The sequence below is a fragment of the Arachis duranensis genome, chromosome 3 (genome assembly GCF_000817695.3).
Source record: "Arachis duranensis cultivar V14167 chromosome 3, aradu.V14167.gnm2.J7QH, whole genome shotgun sequence".
NCBI classification, from domain to species: domain Eukaryota; kingdom Viridiplantae; phylum Streptophyta; class Magnoliopsida; order Fabales; family Fabaceae; genus Arachis; species Arachis duranensis.
In genome coordinates, this window is record NC_029774.3 from 65,012,539 (window position 1) to 65,018,311 (window position 5,773).

The 5,773-nt window shown below is 40.1% G+C and overlaps 1 non-coding gene across 1 annotated transcript; it reads left to right on the top strand.

Annotated features, from left to right (window-relative positions):
* The first annotated feature begins 5,411 nt into the window (after nucleotides 1-5,411).
* Nucleotides 5,412-5,518, top strand: LOC127746053 (small nucleolar RNA R71). Its single transcript, XR_008007674.1, has one exon. It is a non-coding gene; the product is annotated as a small nucleolar RNA R71 (small nucleolar RNA).
* Nucleotides 5,519-5,773: the final 255 nt, after the last annotated feature.

The window sequence follows — 5,773 nt, forward strand, 5'->3', positions numbered from 1 at the left end:
TTTATTTCCTTGGGCCCTCCTATCCATTGATGCTCAAAGCCTTGGATCCTTTTTACCCCTGCCTTTTGGTTTTAAGGGCTATTGGCTTTTTTTTTTGCTTTTTCTTTCTTCTTTCTTTTATTTTTCGCAATTTTTTTTCTTTTCTTCGCAAGCTTTGCTTCTACTTCACTACTTTTTCTTGCTTCAAGAATCAATTTTATGATTTTTCAGATCATCAATAACATTTCACTTGTCCATCATTCTTTTAAGAGCCAACTATTTTAACATTCACAAAATTCAATTTCAAAATAATATGCACTGTTCAAGCATTCATTCAGAAGACAAAAAGTATTGCCACCACATATAAATAATTAGAATTTTCCTTATTAAGAACTCGAAAAAAAATGTTGCCTCTTTATTCTAAAAATCTACTATTTTATTCATGTTTGATGATGATAAAAAAAAATAAATTATAACTTAATTGGAATTAAAATCAAAGTAGAGATAGTAATTACTACTACTAATATATAACTTCTAAGGTAAATTCCTAATAAGAACAGTTATCACAGAGTTAAGGCAAATATTAGAACTCAACGACCTTTATTTTAGGAAGTGGATGTTTCTCTAGTCTGTGGGGTGCTTGGTCCTTCAAGAAATAATTTCTGATGCTTCAGTTCCTTTAAGTCACATCCTTGCTTTTCCTGTTTCCTTCAAGGGGGGCTCTCATAATTTACTTTTCATGTTTTAGATGTAGTTTTGGAGAGAGAGGTTCTCTCCTCTCTCTCTCTCTCTCTTAGGATTTAGGTAGTGTTTATAGAAATTAGGATTTAGGACTTCTCTTAGCTTTCTAGAGTGACTCTCGATCCCAGGTTTAATATTCCTTTTTACTATTTAATTTCTCTTTTATATTTTGATTACTCTGAAGCCTTTATTATGTTTGATTGATGTTGCCCAATTGGCTGTTGATGACATTTTTATTTAATGATAATTGAGGTATTTTCAGTTTATAATTATTCTCTTTGAATTAAATTGCCATTGCTTCTCATCCAAGGATATTTTTATTATTCCAGAAATTTCACTTTTTTTCCCTTTTGGTTCTGATTAGGAATTTAGGAATAATCATCCTTCTTGGGCGGAATGTGGGGGATCTTCAGAATACCTTCAAGAGCTCGGTTGGAAGTATCCAACCTCTTTCCCCGGAGGAATACCGACTTTGCTTCCTAATTTTGGTAGTTCGCATAGAATTCTCGTACCATGGTTTCATTAAGTTCAATTGGGTCTTGCTCAAGAAACTCCCAATGAAGTGAGGTAATCCGCTCATAGATGACCGGTTTGTCCTTGCGCGGAACCTTAAGCGTCTGTTCGCAATGAATTGACCTTTTCTCAAATTTGTCATATTGGAACTCGGCCCTCTGGTTGAGCAAGATATCTGGGCCATCACTCTGGTGATCCATGAAACATGGTCTGGATACGCGGTTTGTAGGTTGCACAACCAGTAAAGTGACCGATTTCTTACCCTTCTTTTGCATCCTAAAAAGAAAAATAGAAAATATCAAGGTTATAGCACAACAACAAATTAAGAATAATGAGGAAGCACTTAATAAAGTCAAGAAATCTGAATTCTTAATTGGAAGCTTGAAGATACTGTAATTCACAAGCAAGGTGGTGTGTATATTCCAATGGTGCGCAGTTGGAACACACACACCGGCCGCACACAACGGCAATCACACTCTCAAGGCAACTAAAAGTTCAAAGCTTCACAACTAAGTGCTCAAGTTACAAATATAAAATATAGAATTGAAAGCAACTTTAAGCAAGCACCAAATGGGAATTGTCAATTGTTCATCCCCCAGAGGTGGAAATCACATATACAATGTTCTTAATTTGAATCCAAAAGATGTTTGATCAAGACATCATCAAAAGTTGAACATTTGTAAAGTGTTTACTCAGTTCCAAAATGAACAATGAAATGTAGGTTCTACCAACACAGTGCATTTTCAACTAAAGTCACCCATTAACAAGGTACACAAATCTTTGAAAATATAGGTGGGTGAACTCAAAGCATATGAGCAAGGAAATGCATTGATAAAACAATTTGATCAACATCAAAATTCACAATTAAAGTTGCACAATTCATACAATATGCCTAACAGAAGATACATTAAAAGCATATGATGGCCAAGTCATATGAATCAAGCCAAATTGAGGCATTTTACTAAACATGTGATATGCAATGTGCAAGTTCATCACATTTAAGCTGAAATTTGATCATAACCAACCCAATAATCAAGCAACATGACTTTGCAATACAAAGAAACAACAAAGAAAGCAACAAATTTAATCTAAGCAATATAAAAGAAATGAAAATAATTGAAAAATATAAACATAATAGAAAGGAAAAACAAGAACCTTAGGTATAGGGGTTGAAGAGAACAAGAATGAGGGAAGAATAATGGCACTCCTTATGGCCACTGCGAACTCACAGCGGTTGGGTTCGCCGGAAAAACACCGGAGAAGAAAACTAGAGAAGGGAAAGAAAGAAAGAAAAGAGAAAGAAAGAAAGAAAGAAAGAAAGAAAAGAGATGAAAAGTAAAAGAAAGAGAAGGCAGCACTGAAGAAAAGAAGAAAAGAGAAGGGCGGCCTCTCAACAGGGCAGGCTGCCTTGTTAATGCCCAGAATGCGTGTTGTACGGACGCACAGGGGCCTGTGCGGACGCACATAAAGCACAACTTAGAAGGGTGTGAACACACACAGCGTGTGATCGCTGCGACCAGAAAGGTTGAATTAAGGCATGCGGGCGCATAAGAGTGTGCGCGCGCACAGAAGGTTTGTTATTTTTATTTATGCTCGAGGACAGAATCGCTTGTGCGTGTGCACACAGGTCCGTGCGCATGCACAGAAGCCAAAAATGGGAGAGGTTGTTCATGTGCACAGGTTGATCCCTCGCTCCCACCAGAGGGACTTCCAATTGGTGTCCAGGTGCACACGTCTGTGCGACCCCACAGATGAAGCATGAAAGGGAATGTGTGCCTACACACGCAAATGTGCACACACACAGATCAAAGAAAATAGGGCAGCGCGCACGCACAAACTGTGTTGGCGCTGCGACCAGAGGGCATGTCAAGGTGTGTGCGAACGCACAGGGTTGTGCATCTGCACAGGTGGCGAAAAACACAGTTTTGTACGCACGCACAGCTCGGTGCGTACGCACAGATGCCCTGTTTCAGAAAATTTTTTTCTCTTCAAAACTAAGGTTCCTACCGTTAGCATATCAACATACCAACCCTAAATCATTCAAACAAGCACAATTTCATAGTCTACAAGTAATTTAACTTATTCAACTCAAAATCATCAAACCAAACCTAAGCTAATCATTATATCACAAGAAAGCAAATAATTCAAAAATCTATAAACAAGAGATAAAGTTGGAACAATGTCACCATGGTGGGGTGTCTCCCACCAAGCACTTTGGTTTAGAGTCCTAAGTTGGACTTGCATGGCTTCATTGGTCACTTAGAAACTTTCCTAAGGTGGAAAATCTCCAACTCCTTGGCATTTTTGGGTTGAGTGTGATCCTTTGAATTTGACTTCTTGGCAACATCGTCTTCTTCTTGCTCCTTGACATCCTCAACCAGTTGATCTTCAACTATATTGCACCCAAAGATAGAATAGGCTTTAAGAACGGGCTTGTTGGAGTCCTCCAAAGTGAACTTGACTAACTTGCCATCCGACTCAAAAGAATAGACTCCCAAATATGCATCTAGCTTGAAACGGGCCGTCTTCAAGAATGGCCTTCCAAGGAGTATGGATGATGGCTTATTTGAGTCAATGGGAGCGGTCTCCAAAATGTGAAAATCCACTGGGAAGAGCAATCCTTGAATATTAACTAGGACATTTTCCGCAATCCCCACAACTGACACAATACTTTTGTCGGCTAACACAAACTTCGCCCCGGACCTCTTTAGGGTTGACAAGTTCAACCTGTCATAAATTGGGAGTGGCATAATACTTACGCACACCCCCAAATTTCACATTCAATCCATGAACTTCATCCCACGAATCAAACATGTAATCAAACATGGGCCAGGATCATTGCATTTTTCTGGAAGTAAAGAAGAGATAGAACCATCTACCGGCTTTTTGTTGAGCGCGTGAAGTTTATCTTTGTGAGTGCAAACGTCTTTGAGGAACTTGGCATATTTGGGGACTTGTTGAATGGCTTGAAGAGAGGGACCGTGACTTCAACCTTCTTAAAAACTTCCACCATTTTAGGATCAACTTCTTCTTGCTTTTTAGCCTTGGCCAAAGTTGGAAATGGAATGGCTAAAAGCTCTTCAAGCAAAGTCTTTCTCTTTGGCTCCTTGACCTTGGGTGGTTCTTCCTTGCCCTTGTCAACACTTTAATCTTCATCCTTCATCACCTCCACTTCTTCTCCTACCTCCTCATTGGTTGTCTCCTCACTCAACTTTGGAGGTATAGCAACATTCTTATCCAGTTTAGTACCACTTCTAAGAGTAATGGCATTTATGCTTCTCTTAGGATTAGATTGAGGTTGAGAAGGCAAACTACTTGAAGTTGAGGTTTGTTGGGTGTTTTGTGTGGTTTGAGGAGGGAGAGTTAAATGGGAAAGGGCTTCAGCTATTGTAGCCATATACGCTTCTTGTTTCATGTGGAACTCTCGTTGCTCTTGCATGAAGGTGTGGATTGTGTTATTCATGTGAGGTTGATTGGAGGGAAGAGCTTGGTTGACTTGAGGAGGGTTAGACCTACTATTTGGGTGTTGATAACACTTGAGGTTGGGATTGTAGGGGTTTTGGTAGGGTTGTAGGTAGGGTTGTTGGTATGGTGGTTGACCTTGGGGATTTTGATGGTAGCAGACTTGAGCGTTTTGGTTGGGTTGAGCTTGAGGAGCTTAATTCCACCTTTGGTTTGAATTATCCCTCCACCCTTGATTTTGATTGCCTCCATGTTGGTAGGATCCTTGGTTGTAATTGGGCCTTTGTGGGTAAGGGTTGGCTACCGCCAATGTAGTGTCCTCTTGGAGCTGAGGGCACTCATCGGTGTAATGGGTATTACAAGCACAAACACCACATATTCTTGATGGTCCTTCGATCCTTGGAGGTTGAGGTGGAGCATTTATCAAAGCTTGAGGAATTTTTTGCCCTCGGGTGATTTGTCTCAACAAAATTGTCATCTCACCAAGGGTCTTTGTCAAAACAGCATTTCCGGAGGGAGAAACTTCACTCAAAGCTTTTGGTTGTGGACTCCTTGCCCTTGAGTGCTGAGTTGAGTCTGCTAAGTCCGATATAACTTCCCACGCTTCTGCAGCTGTCTTGTTTTTGGTCAATGATCCTCCACTCGCGGCATCAAAGAGAAGCTTGTCTTGGTGGTGCATTCCTTGACAAAAATAACTGATAAGAACCAACTCATCAATCCGGTGTTGAGGGCAAGCCTCCAGCAACTTCTTGAATCTCTTCCAGTATTCATACAAAGTCTCCCCATCTCGTTGCACAATGCAAAAGATCTCTCTTCGCAGCTTGACTATTTTTTGAGGAGGATAGAACTTTTCCAAAAATTCTTTGCGCAACAAGTCTCAATTGGATCTAACTTCACCCGGTTGAGTATAAAACCACTCCTTCGCTTTTCCCTCCAAAGAGAAAAGGAAAGCGAAGACCAACACTGCGGCTTCATCCGCCCCATGTCTTCTCGCAGTTGTGCATGCAACTTGAAAATCCTTTAGATGCTTCAGAGGATCTTCCCCAGCTAGTCCATTGTATTTAGGGAGCAAGTTTAT